The following is a 12,873-nucleotide window of genomic DNA, read 5'->3' on the forward strand; positions in this document are numbered from 1 at the left end:
AAAGATTTCATCATTCTCACATTGATAGTAATAGCTCCATTTATTGAAAGCTTTCATAAACCATCCTTGTATTAATCTCTTCACATAGATTCTCATTTTATTCTCCTGCCAATCACGTAGACCAAGTATCCTCATCCGCTTCCTACAGAAGAGTAAAGTGAGGCTTAGAAATGTTCATTGGTTTACGGAATATATTTTTTAAAGATTTTATTTATTTGACAGATGGAGATCACAAGTAGGCAGAGAAGCAGGCAGAGAGAGAGGCGGAAGCAGGCTCCCCACTGAGCAGAGAGCCTGATATGGGGCTCTATCCCAGGACTCTGGGATCATGACCTGAGCTGGAGGCAGAGGCTTTAACCCACTGAGCCACTCAGGTGTCCCTATCATTCAGTGTTTTAAAATCCGGTGCTGGTGATGGATGGGCCAGTTTTGCTGATGTGGGAGCGAAGCACCAAGAGACCAAGTTTCTCAAGAGCAAACAGTTAAGGTGAAGCTGCAGAGTCAGGAGACTAGGAGATGAAAGGAAACTCAGCTTTGCCAAACTAAGTTTCCTCAATAGAAGTACCTGAATTCCTGAAGTGAAGCCAGTCACTTTGAGATATGTGTCTTATTTATGGTACAACATTTTCACAATGATGTATGTGACTCATATGTACACTCAGAGACACAGGACTATGAGAGAAAAAAAGAAGCAGAATTCAATAGGCCAGTCTTGTTGATTAGCTTTGGTAAAAGTCTTGGTTGCGATTGTTTTACCTTGTGGGTTGTTTACTGTTAGGTCTGAAGTCCTGCTTCCCAGACAATGAAGATTTAATTTTTCTAACTTTTTATCTGTGCTTCTGATGAAATGGGGTAATAAAATTCTGTTCCAAAGTCACAGAGACATGTATGGATCACTTAGGAGGCACAATAAAGCCCTGAAAGAAAGTCAATAAAGACTCTTCGGGCGCCTCGGTGGCTTGGCTGGTTGGGTGGCTGCCTTTGCCGGTCTCCCTGCTCAGCAGGGAGTCTGCTTCTCCCTCTGACCCTCCACGTCTCATGCTTTCTCTCTCTCTTAAATAAATAAAATCTTTTTTAAAAACCCTCTTTAAAAAACAAAACAAAACAAAACAAAAAGATTCTTTTTCTACCCTTATTTTCTAACAGAATTGAAGTGACTCCTGTGGTAAGGCAGGATAGCTATATAATGTTGGGTAAACCAAGGGTGCCTGGGTGGCTCAGTGGGTTAAAGCTTCTGCCTTCGTCTCAGGTCATGATCCCAGGGTCTTGGGATCCAGCCCCGCATCGGTCTCTCTGCTCAGCAGGGAGCCTGCTTCCTCCTCTCTCTCTGCCTGCCTCTCTGCCTACTTGGGATCTCTGCCTTCCTCTCTGCCAACTTAAAAGAGAAAACACTGAATGATAAAAATGTTCATGGACTGCCTGTAGGGACAATTAGGTGTCTCCAGAGATATGGGAATATAGGCCATGCATGTAATATTACCCAGAGAATTTGCCTACATCAGTGTGAAGATATAAATAAAGTTAATAGTTACGTAAGATGATTTAGCATTTGAATTATGAAGAGCACAGTTTCTAAAACACTCTCCAGACCTCCTTTCCTGACAGAAGCAGCCATAACAACAGAAACAAAACTTCCATAAGAAACAGCTGTCCAAGCCCATTTTAAGCTGTAAGGTCAGCTGTCACAATGATTGCTTCCTCAAATTGACCTCCTCTGACCCAGCAGCTTTCAACTTTCTCTTCTTGGCTATTTAAGATACTTGTTGATCTCCAGATGTGCTTTGTATAAACATGTGGTTTATATTTTAAACCAGAGATAAAGAGAGAAGACTGTATCTGTTATGAGCCCACTAAGATGCCCGAATCCTAAAGTCAAGTGTAACAAAGCATCTAGGAGATTTGAGAAAAAGAAAAAAATGTTGGAAGGAAGCACTGTAAAGACAGAAATGGGTTAATAAGAGGCTCTGGGAGCTAATTTCAGAAATTTCTCACTGTAGGTGACATTAGAGATACACTTTTATTTGCACATATATATAATACACAGGAAAATCTAAATATTTCTTTACTTCCTCCTCTAATTTTCACCTAGGTAACCTAATTTAGACTAAGTGGGGTGGGGGCATTTCTCATTTCCTTTTGCCAATTCTTTCTGCTCAGTTATTATTATAAGCAGAAACAACAAAAAATTTATTTTTGTGTCATTTGGCATGATTTTAGCCAAAATTATTATTATTATTTTTTTAACCTCAGACAGCTTGATACAGGAATTACATTCACTGTATACAGGATTCTCTAATGAAAATGGGCTGGTCACTAGCCAGGTGACCCAACCGACACCAAAAACAAGGGTAGTGCAGGGGCCAAAAAAAAAAAAAAAAGGAATGTAAGAAGGATAAAACTTTTATACTGAATTGTCATGCAGAATATTGAAAAATCAGTTGGATCAATTCAGACAACCCTAATACCTATTAAGGCTAAATTCTAGGTTCTATTAATACGGTAACTCAGTGTCAAGTTTTATCTTTGGCACATTCCTTTTTAGTTGTTTTGGCTTGGTCTCATTGTTTGTGTTTGCTTTTACAATATTTTATAAAGAATTGGGTACTCTTTCAAAAATATTTTTAGAGAGATATTGGCTTGTACTAGGGATGCCAATGTAAATGTGACCTGCTTCTAGCTTTAGGAGTTCAGAATATTCATCCACAGATTTTCAATGGTGTTGTTCAGTTCAGTGATCTATGGGAACAAAGAGATGGTGTGGAAAGTGGTAACTATCAAAAATTCAGAAAAGACTACAGAAGAGGAGATAATACAACTCAAAATTAGAGTTTTCCAGTTTGAAAAGTGTTGAAGAGAAGCTAAGAAAAGGGATTAACATGAAGTTATCAGGATACATGGTCTTTTCAAGAAATGAGAAGCTCAGCATGGTAGGAGTTAGGATGTGAAGGCATCAGGTTTTTTGAGAACAGACCAAAGTGTAATAAATTTACAGAGGTGATGGGTATTAAGGAGGGCACAGGATGTGATCAGCACTGGGTGTTATATACAACCAATGGATCGTTGAACACTATATCAAAAACTAATGATGTACTTACTATATGTTGGCTAACTGAACATAATAAAAAAAAGACTTAAAAATATTAGAAATCAAAATTGATTCAAATCATGTAATAGGTAGGTGTTATTTATTTTTTAAAAGATTTTATTTATTTATTTGATAGAGATCACAGGTAGGCAGAGAGACAGGCAGAGAGAGAGGAGGAAGCCTGCTCCCTGATGTGGGGCTTGGTCCCAGGACCCTGGGATCATGACCTGAGCCAAAGGCAGAGGCTTTAACCCACTGAGTCACCCAGGCACCCCTAGGTAGGTGTCATTTAAAACACGGAAAGCACAGCCAAAGAGACGCACACACATTAACAGTTATTACAATGTAAGTATGAACGCATCCGCATATAGCTCTCCCTCTATACTTCCTCCCGCCCCTCTGCTGCCAACCTAGTAAGTCCTCACATTTCTCAGACAGCGTAACGATTCCATGTCCAAGATGCTTCTTTCCTATCAATGATAACAAAAAGAAACTTATAAATTGGTTGATTCACTAGCTCTACATTTTATCATACATTGTCACCTCAGGACATCCAAAAAGTTTAGATGTTACAAAATAATGACACTTGTCCACAACAAACACAGGTACCTCATCAAAATGCACATCCAGACCTATGGTTATAACCGAAAATGGTCTTCTATATGTGGAGATAACTAGCAAAAAGCCCTTCCCTTCACCCCTCCTCTGCTCCCTCCACCATTTTAATGACCAAGCATAGGACTGCATCTAGCTCTAAGAGGTGACTGACAGACACTCCCAGAACAGTCCTTCCTAAAAACTAACAAAAGGGCATTCATAAAGGGAGTATTTTACTACCTCTACTTTTAATATACTTTGGGTATTAGGACTTGTTTATCCTTTGACACACAGCAACATTAACTAAAACGCACATACAGAACTTTAAAGACTCATGGGCACAGAACCCTTTGCTCCTCACTTCCTTCCCTGTCCCCCATCCTCATCCCTTAGTGAACCCGGTGAACAGTCAGCATACGCTCCAAGACATCAAGTTTAACAACTCCATTCCCAAAATACAAACATTCCTGTAAATTAACGATAGGAATACATTAAGTTATTCAATGGAAACATACCCCGTTGCTAATAATTGAATAGTATAGATTGGATAATGAATTCTTTTAGAAGCATTATCCTTTTGTACTCTTACTTATGTCTGTTTTAAGTGAACATTAAGGGAATGCAGTATTTTAATAGTAACCCTGCCAGGATCTTTATCTAGAGGCCTGTTGCCATTTTTGTCCTCTCTGAAATCTTTGTTGCCGAGAAAGGCGGGATTACACTTTTTTCTTTCAGATGGAGTTGGTGGAGTGTATTCTTGGTTATCGAAATACTCATAGTTTGGGGACTTTGAAATGGTAAATATTCATGGTGTGTAAAAAAGCATGATACATAACTACGATCTTAATTACATTAAAATGCTTACTTTTGTAGATACACACATGGGACCTAGAAGTCAAACTGTAAACTGCTTGTGATTATGGAGGACTTTGTTTTTTGCTTCTTGTGTTTTTCAGTTTCCTTTTATGCACAAGTTAACTCTTAAAAAATAAATTTTTTAAAACCTAAAAAAAAAAACCACGGAAAGTAGGATTAGAGACAGAGGTTGGTCTCAGCATAATATAGAGAGGAAGATTATGCTTATAAATACATGAGTTTTGGGTGAGGAGGGATAGTAGGTGAGAATCACTTGTGGCATTTGGAAATTCAGGGCTGGAATTGGTATTAGCTGATGTAGTGTGTATTTAGTGTCAGCAAAGATACCTATAACTCAGTGTTTTCGACAGACCATGTAACATTTCTCAATAAACTGCAATAAATATCATTTATTTGGTATGAAATATATTCTAATGTCATAACTCTAACAACTGAAGTTAGCACTTACAATGCAACACCCATCTTCTCTCAGCATATACTAGATTTATTGCACAAGAGAGCACAACTAGTAGAGGTACTGTATATAATGGCCAGACCCTGAGTCCTTTATGGGACTTGCATGGGTTTGGTCCCTTGGATCGCAGGCAACCTCAGACTAGATCATCAGAGCATAGAAAACACAGGTCATGCTTTATTCCTAGACACTTCCAAATGCACAATGAAAGCCTGAAGAAAAACAACTCTGACGTTAGAGTCCCCTGCTATGCATCATCGCACATTTTTCTATTCTTGGTACTTAGGAGGACACTACTGCTGTTTTTCCAGATGCTGCCCAGAAAAGAACCAGAAGAAGTCTTTCTTGTTTTTCCCTCTATTTTCTCAAAATTTCATGGTCAGATTCTCCACTTGCTTGCTCCTCCCCGCAATTTTCTAAAGTCATACTATTTGATAAAACGTAAGAAAACAAAACAAAAACTACATTTATTCCAGTTATTGTTTCAGGCAATTTCCTTACGTGATTTATTCCTGGCAGTAATGAACAATTGTTATTATCTCTGTTCTTACATCTAGAAAGAAAGAAATTAATTGAGTAGCCTGCCAAAGGTCATATCTAGTGAGTAGAAGAGGGATTTGGGGAAAATGTGTGGAGCACAGATATTTTGTAGGAGCTGATTTTGAACCAAGGAAAAACAAAGCAACCGTAATTTGTCCATTGACCCTGAGACTAACCATCTCTCTTTCATCTTCAAAGCCTTCCTTTTTCAGCGTCAATAAGTCGAGGCTGTGTGTTGGGAACTAGAGCTAACCTAGGCCCTTGATTTGAGGCAGTTTGCTTTCGATGCCCCCTGCAATTCTGTTTAGAAACTCTTACCCTAAACCTTTAGTTTCTTTGCTTCCTGTTGCTCCTAGATTCCCCTGGGCCCACTTTGGTTTCAGTTATAAACTAGTAAAGGAATCCTTACTAGGAAAGAATCATGTTTACAGCCAATGATCAAATGTATGCACCTGTCACTTCTAAGGAACATCTAATAAGTTTCCATTTATTCAATCAGTGAATATTAACTAAATAGCTACTGTGTTTTGTGGCTGGTGCTAAACACTGAGAGATACTGGTTAAACAAACAAACAAACAAACACACACACACACAAAAAAAACAACCAAAAAACAGTTCCTGCTCCCAATGAGAACTTTTAAGGAGCTTGAAGTATGAAGAGAGATAAAATAAACTAATTAATAAAATATGATGTGATGAGTAGAACATTGGGGTAAGAAAAGAGAGCTCATGGAACACATGGGAAGAATATAAAATCCAACCTTGATTGGTTAGGAAAAGATTCACCAGGGAAATTAAATCAAGACTAAGTTCTGAAAGAGAGTAGAAGATAAGGCGGTGGGCAGAAAGTTTGAGGTGGGGACAACACTCAACAAAGTCCAAAATGCTGTAGAGGGGCCTGCTACATTTAGGAACTCAATAAATAGTAGAATAGAGCTAAAAAGGGCCCCAATTATTAGGAATCATATATGTGTGGTGCTACTAAGCGTGGACTTCATTCTGGAAGAAATGAGAAATACTTAAAACTTCTAATCAGAGTGGTGCCTGGGTGGCTCAGTTTGTAAAGCATCTGCCTTGGGCTCCGGTCATGATCTCATGGTCCTGGGATGGAGCCCCACATTGGGCTCCTTGCTCAGCAGGGAGTCTGCTTCTCCTCTCCCCCTGCACCCTCCTTCCATTCTCTCTCTCATTCTGTCTCTCTCCCTCTCTCTCAAATAAATTAATTAAAAAAAAAGAAACTTCTAATCAGAAAAGTGCCAAGGTTATTTCTGTTCTTCGGAAATATCTCTCTGGCTGCAGCATGGGGAGCTGATATGGAGAAGAGGTCACTTTAGCTACACAGTGGATAGATCTGGTGAATGAAGCTGAGGGTTGGTGGGAGGAATAAGGCTGGAGGCAACAATAAAGCATTATAGTAAGCCGTAAGATAAGGGTGCTTGAACCAATTTACCTGCAGTGAGTAAAGAGACAAATGAAGATGAGGCAGAAATAATAGAGGCAGAATTGGCACATGTGACTACAAAGACAGGAGGGACAGGTCATCCAGGATGATTCCCAGGTTGGTGGCCAGGGCATGGGGAGGCCCAGGGAAGAAGCAGGCTTTGGCAAGCTGGTTATGAGTGAAGTTAGGCTGACTGTAATGTTCAGCCAGACATTGGCTATGGAGGTAGGAAGCCCAAATAGCAGAGAGACTTGCAAGTTTTTAGCATGTGGATGTTAACTTAAGCCACATAATCCACAACCAGTATGTTGTGCAAAAGGGATCAGTTAAATTTCTGGAGAACATCAAAAGGAATCATTAGTTGAAGATCTTGCAAATGTGGATGTACTCGAAATGGCCTTTCTGGTATCTTCAGCTTAATCTGAAACTGGTCAACCCCCAAACCCAAAAAGCCTATTTAAAAGATCAAAAGCTTTTGCACAGCAAAGGAAACAGTTCACAAAATCAAAAGACAACTGACAGAATGGGAGAAGATATTTGCAAACGACATATCAGATAAAGGACTAGTGTCCAGAATCTATAAAGAACTTAGCAAACTCAACACCCAAAGAACAAATAACCCAATCAAGAAATGGGCAGAGGACATGAGCAGACATTTCTGCAAAGAAGACATCCAGATGGCCAACAGACACATGAAAAAGTGCTCCATATCACTCGGCATCAGGGAAATACAAATCAAAACCACAATGCGATATCACCTCACACCAGTCAGAATGGCTAAAATCAACAAGTCAGGAAATGACAGATGCTGGCGAGGATGCGGAGAAAGGGGAACCCTCCTACACTGTTGGTGGGAATGCAAGCTGGTGCAACCTCTCTGGAAAACAGCATGGAGGTTCCTCAAAATGTTGAAAATAGAACTGCCCTATGACCCAGCAATTGCACTATTGGGTATTTACCCTAAAGATACAAACGTAGTGATCCAAAGGGGCACGTGTACTCGAATGTTTATAGCAGCAATGTCCACAATAGCCAAACTATGGAAAGAACCTAGATGTCCATCAACAGATGAATGGATCAAGAAGATGTGGTATATATACACAGTGGAATACTATGCAGCCATCAAAAGAAATGAAATCTTGCCATTTGCGACAACATGGATGGAACTAGAGCGTATCATGCTTAGCGAAATAAGTCAAGCGGAGAAAGACAACTATCATATGATCTCCCTGATATGAGGAAGTGGTGATGCAACATGGGGGCTTAAGTGGGTACGAGAAGAATAAATGAAAGAAGATGGGATTGGGAGGGAGACAAACCATAAGTGACTCTTAATCTCACAAAACAAACTGAGGGTTGCTGGGGGGAGGGGGTTTGGGAGAAGGGGGTGGTATTATGGACATTGGGGAGGGTATGTGTTTTGGTGAGTGCTGTGAAGTGTGTAAACCTGGTGATTCACAGACCTGTACCCCTGGGGATAAAAATATATGTTTATAAAAAATAAAAAATTATATTAAAAATAAATAAATAAATAAATAAATAAATAGCTTAATGATTCTCTATGTCCACTAAAAAAATCATAATGCTTCTTTATTATTTTACATGGTTAATTAAACATAAAATATGCAAATGAAAGACACTTTTAAAGACATCAAATTTAATAATTTTTATTATATTTATGCTTCATATAAAGCAATTGGATAGTTTTAATTTCAAGTACATTTCATTTTTATATTATGCCAAAGAATAGCAAGTTGGTTCTATAATTTCATTCCTATCAAAATTGGGTAAGAGTTAATCCTTACTTAAGGTATCAGCTTTTAACTTTGAGGTAATAAAATGACATTTTGGAGCCAAACTCAAATTCTATAATGAATTCTATGAATCTGCAATCTGGATTACAGATATCTATTTTGAGATACAACATATAGTCCTCCTCTTTTAAATCTTTTAAAAAGAATGGGGGGAGAATCAGGATACATTTTAGCAAAAGGCTTCTTTAAAACACTTCATGATAGAGAAATAAAATTAGAAATCAGACTTCAGAAGGGGATGAAAAGAGTCAGTGCCCAATCATCACACTTGAGCCTGAGCGCCAGATTAGACAGAGCAAAAGTCAAATCTCTGTAGAGTTTCTCAGTATAATTAAGCTCAAGTATAATTTGTAAGGGACACTTACTAAAATTATGGTGATGTTTACAAAATTCACCCTAATGATTCTAACTGAAAGGAAAAATTAGTATTTTAGGAAGTATTCGATGATGGTGCCATACTTTACAAACATTTTACATTTTCGTTCCCTGAATTTAGTAGTATCATCTAAAGAAATTTCAAGCATTTTTTTTTTGTTGTTGTTAAAGGTTTTATTTATTTGACAGGGAAAGATCACAAGTAGGCAGAGAGGCAGGCAGAAAGAGAGGGAAGAAAGCTCCCTGCTGAGCAGAGAGCCCGATGTGGGGCTTGATCCCAGGACGCTGAGATCGTGATCTGAGTTGAAGGTAGAGGCTTAATCCACTAAGCCTCCTAGGCACCCCAAGCATTTTCTAACATCTGGTTACTATTTAGTTGTTTATTTGACATTTTTAAACAGTCATCTGATGGGCTTTCATTGGGGTCTTTGATTCATATTTCCTACTCAGGGGTCACATGATCATCTTTAATCCACTAGTAAGTATACTGAGACAATCTTTAAGTGAACAGGTTAATGAAAATATAAGTATAAATGATTCAGGGTTTCCAGGAAGGAGCTGGTTATTTACCAGGAAGGATAAAATTGGCCACCTTTAGTTTCGTCAACATACTTGAATACTTATGAGAACATAGGGTTATTAATTAAATGTGTACTTCATTGACTATACATATAATAGTAGCAGTACTCATGCATGAAGACTTCTGTAAGTTCAGAAACCATGCCCCCTTCCTTGTAATGATTTAGTTTTGTGATGGTTATCTCCTAATAGTATTTGAATCTCATATTTGAGGAACTTTTTGTTCTCTTTTTGCCATTAAATACTTAATGAAATAGCTAACATACTGCTTCTGTAACTTGCATTATTTAAATTTTTTCTTTTCTTTTCTTTTTTAAACTAAAACCTTTTTTTTTTTTTTGGTTTAAAGTGGAAGTTGGAAATAACGTTCTTCTGTCATTACATAAATCTACGATTACTACGGATGACCCTATTTATATGTATTTCAACTACCACATCATTACTATGACAACTGTAAAATCTATTTTAAGCCTCACATTCTCTCCTGAAAAATGTCATTTATATACACAACAACTTGCTGGATACTGCCGTTTGGAGAGCCTGCAGAAGTCTCAAACGCAGTATGTTCAAACTGAGCCTTTTCCACATCCAACCCTCCTTATTTAAAGTTACCAAAATCTCCTCATTCACCCTAGCCAGAAAACATGACATCTGTAGAATTTTCCTCTTCTTCTCTCCTAAGAAATCAGTCAGGAGTCATGATAAGTCTATTTCTGAAATATCATTGGAATTTGCCTCATCTTCTCCACTTCTCCCAGCACTGCTTAATTCAGAACCCCCTGCCAGAATTGCCAAAATAGCCCCTTTCATATTTTATCTGCTTCTAATAAGCAGATAAAGGACTTGCCCCACAAGTCCTTTATGGCACTACCAGCATTACATTTTAAAATAGAAATTTAAAACTTGAAAAAAATAAAAATAAAATGAAAATGAAAATTTAGTCCTGTCATTCCTGTTAAAACTCCCAAAGCCATTCCCTCTTTCTCAGTATAAAACCCTAGATTATTATTATTATTATTACCCTCCTCCTCCTTTTTCTCCTCTTCCTCCTCCTTCTCGGCTGGATAAAATATACTTTATTGATACACTATATTGATGGTACATGACATGGTAGGGTTCCCCTCTTCTTCTTCAGAGGGCCTGAGATGGAAACTGTGGAGGTCGGGAGATTCTCAGTGTATTGGGGGAGGAGTTGGGGCGAGAAATCCTCGGCTGCTGAGGGCATCTCTCTTCCTCTTGCTCTTACTGGTGTTGGTGGTCTAGGGGGCTCTTATTCCTTGGAGGCCATGTGGAAACCATAACGTCTACTGCCTGGTTGCTGCAGCCCCATTCGTTGTCATGCCAGAAAATGAGCTTGACAAAGTGGTCATTGAAAGCAATGCCTGCCCCAGCATCAAAGGTGGAAGAGCAGGTATCACTGTTAAAGTCACTGTTCAAGACAACCTGGTCCTTATTATAATCCAGGATGCCCTTGAGGGGGCCCTTTGATGCCTGTTTTACCACCTTCTTGATGTCATTATATTTGACAACTTTCTCCAGGTGGCAGGTCAGATCCACGACTGATACATTGGAAGTGGAGTCACAGAAGGCCATGCTAGGGAGCTTCCCATTCAGCTCAGAGATTACCTTGTCTACAGTCTTGGCAGTGCCAGTAGAAACAGGAATGATGTTCTGGGCAGCCCCTGGGCCATCACACCAGAGCTTCCCAAAGGAGCTATCCAAAGTCTTCTGGGTAGCAGTGATGGTATGACCTGTGGCCATGAGTCCCTCCACAATACTGACGTTGTCACAGGTGACCATGACTTGAGGAGCCAAGCAGCTGATGGTGCAGAAGACATTGCTGGCAATCTTGAAGGAGTTATCATACTTCTCATGATTCAAACCCATTACAAATATGGGGGCATCAGCAGGAGGGGCAGAGATGAGGACCCTCCTGGCCCCATTCTTCAAGTGAGCCCCAGCCTTCGCCAAGGTGGTGAATGCCCCAGTGGACTCTATAACATACTCAGCACGAGAACCATCCCATTTGAAGTTGGTAGGATCTCGCTCCTGGAAGATGGAGATGGGCTTTCCACTGACAATAAGTTTCCCATTCTCAGCCTTGACTGTGCCATGGAATTTTCTATGAGTGGCGTCATACTGGAACATGTACACCATGTAGTTGAAGCCAATGAAGGAGTCACTGATGGTGATAATATGCACTTTGTCAGAGTTAAAAGCAGTCCTGGTGACTAGGTGCCCAATAAGGCCAAATCCATTTTCTCCGAATTTTACCATTGGTTCTCCAGGATGTGGTTGGCACTACACCAGAAGATGCAGTGTCTGTTGAATGCAGAGGAGGAGAGAGCTCAAAACTCAGATTCTTTAGTATGACTTACAAGACTGACAGAGAGAGCTCCTATGTACAAAATGTTTTCCATAATGGAATTATGTCCATGAAAGTCTTTTATTTGCAAACTCCCTTATGATATCATAACCTCCACAATCCTACAACCAGAAGAGGTCATATGACTAGTTCTCAGCAAAAGCGCAAGTAAACTGTGCTGTTTGCTGGTTTAGACCTTAAAGAGAAAGTGCTGGACATTAGCATCCCAGCCTTGACACACGACTGAGACCCTTAACATGAAAGGAATCTGGGCCCTGAACCACTGTGTGAAAAAGAGCTCCTACTTGGATCTGTAACACCCACCCTGGACACTTATTAGAGGGAAAAATAAACTTTTGTTGTTTTTGTTTTGTTTGAATACAAAAGTGTATATTACATTTTGAGGCATATTTATTACCATAGTTTAACCCCACTCCCATGCAATATACCCTAATATAAAATACCTTTTATAATTTAATCCCTAATTACATGTACAACTTGATATTTTACAAATTTCCAATCTCTCCTGTGTAACCTAAGTTTTACCCATACCAAACTACTTAAAGTTCCGTAGATAGTCATACTCACTCTTGCTTTTATACATTTGTTCATGCAGAGTTATGCCCTTTCCTAACTTATCCTTTAAGACTGAAGCAGATATTGGTCCCCTGGAAAGTGGGCCCTTCTCTCTGTGATGGACTGAACTGTGCTCCCCTCCCCTAAATTCATAAGTTGAAGCCCTAACC

At 39.2% G+C, this 12,873-nt stretch overlaps 1 protein-coding gene and 1 pseudogene across 2 annotated transcripts in view; both read right to left on the reverse strand.

The window, feature by feature from the left end:
• PTGER3 (prostaglandin E receptor 3) overlaps window positions 1-12,873 on the reverse strand; it is a 195,818-nt gene that overhangs the window by 76,776 nt on the left and 106,169 nt on the right. The window lies entirely within an intron of this gene.
• Window positions 10,717-12,172, reverse strand: LOC106006877 (annotated as a pseudogene).

This window comes from Mustela putorius, unplaced genomic scaffold (genome assembly GCF_011764305.1).
Source record: "Mustela putorius furo isolate JIRA1106 unplaced genomic scaffold, ASM1176430v1.1 tig00003853_pilon_pilon_pilon, whole genome shotgun sequence".
Lineage (NCBI taxonomy): Eukaryota > Metazoa > Chordata > Mammalia > Carnivora > Mustelidae > Mustela > Mustela putorius.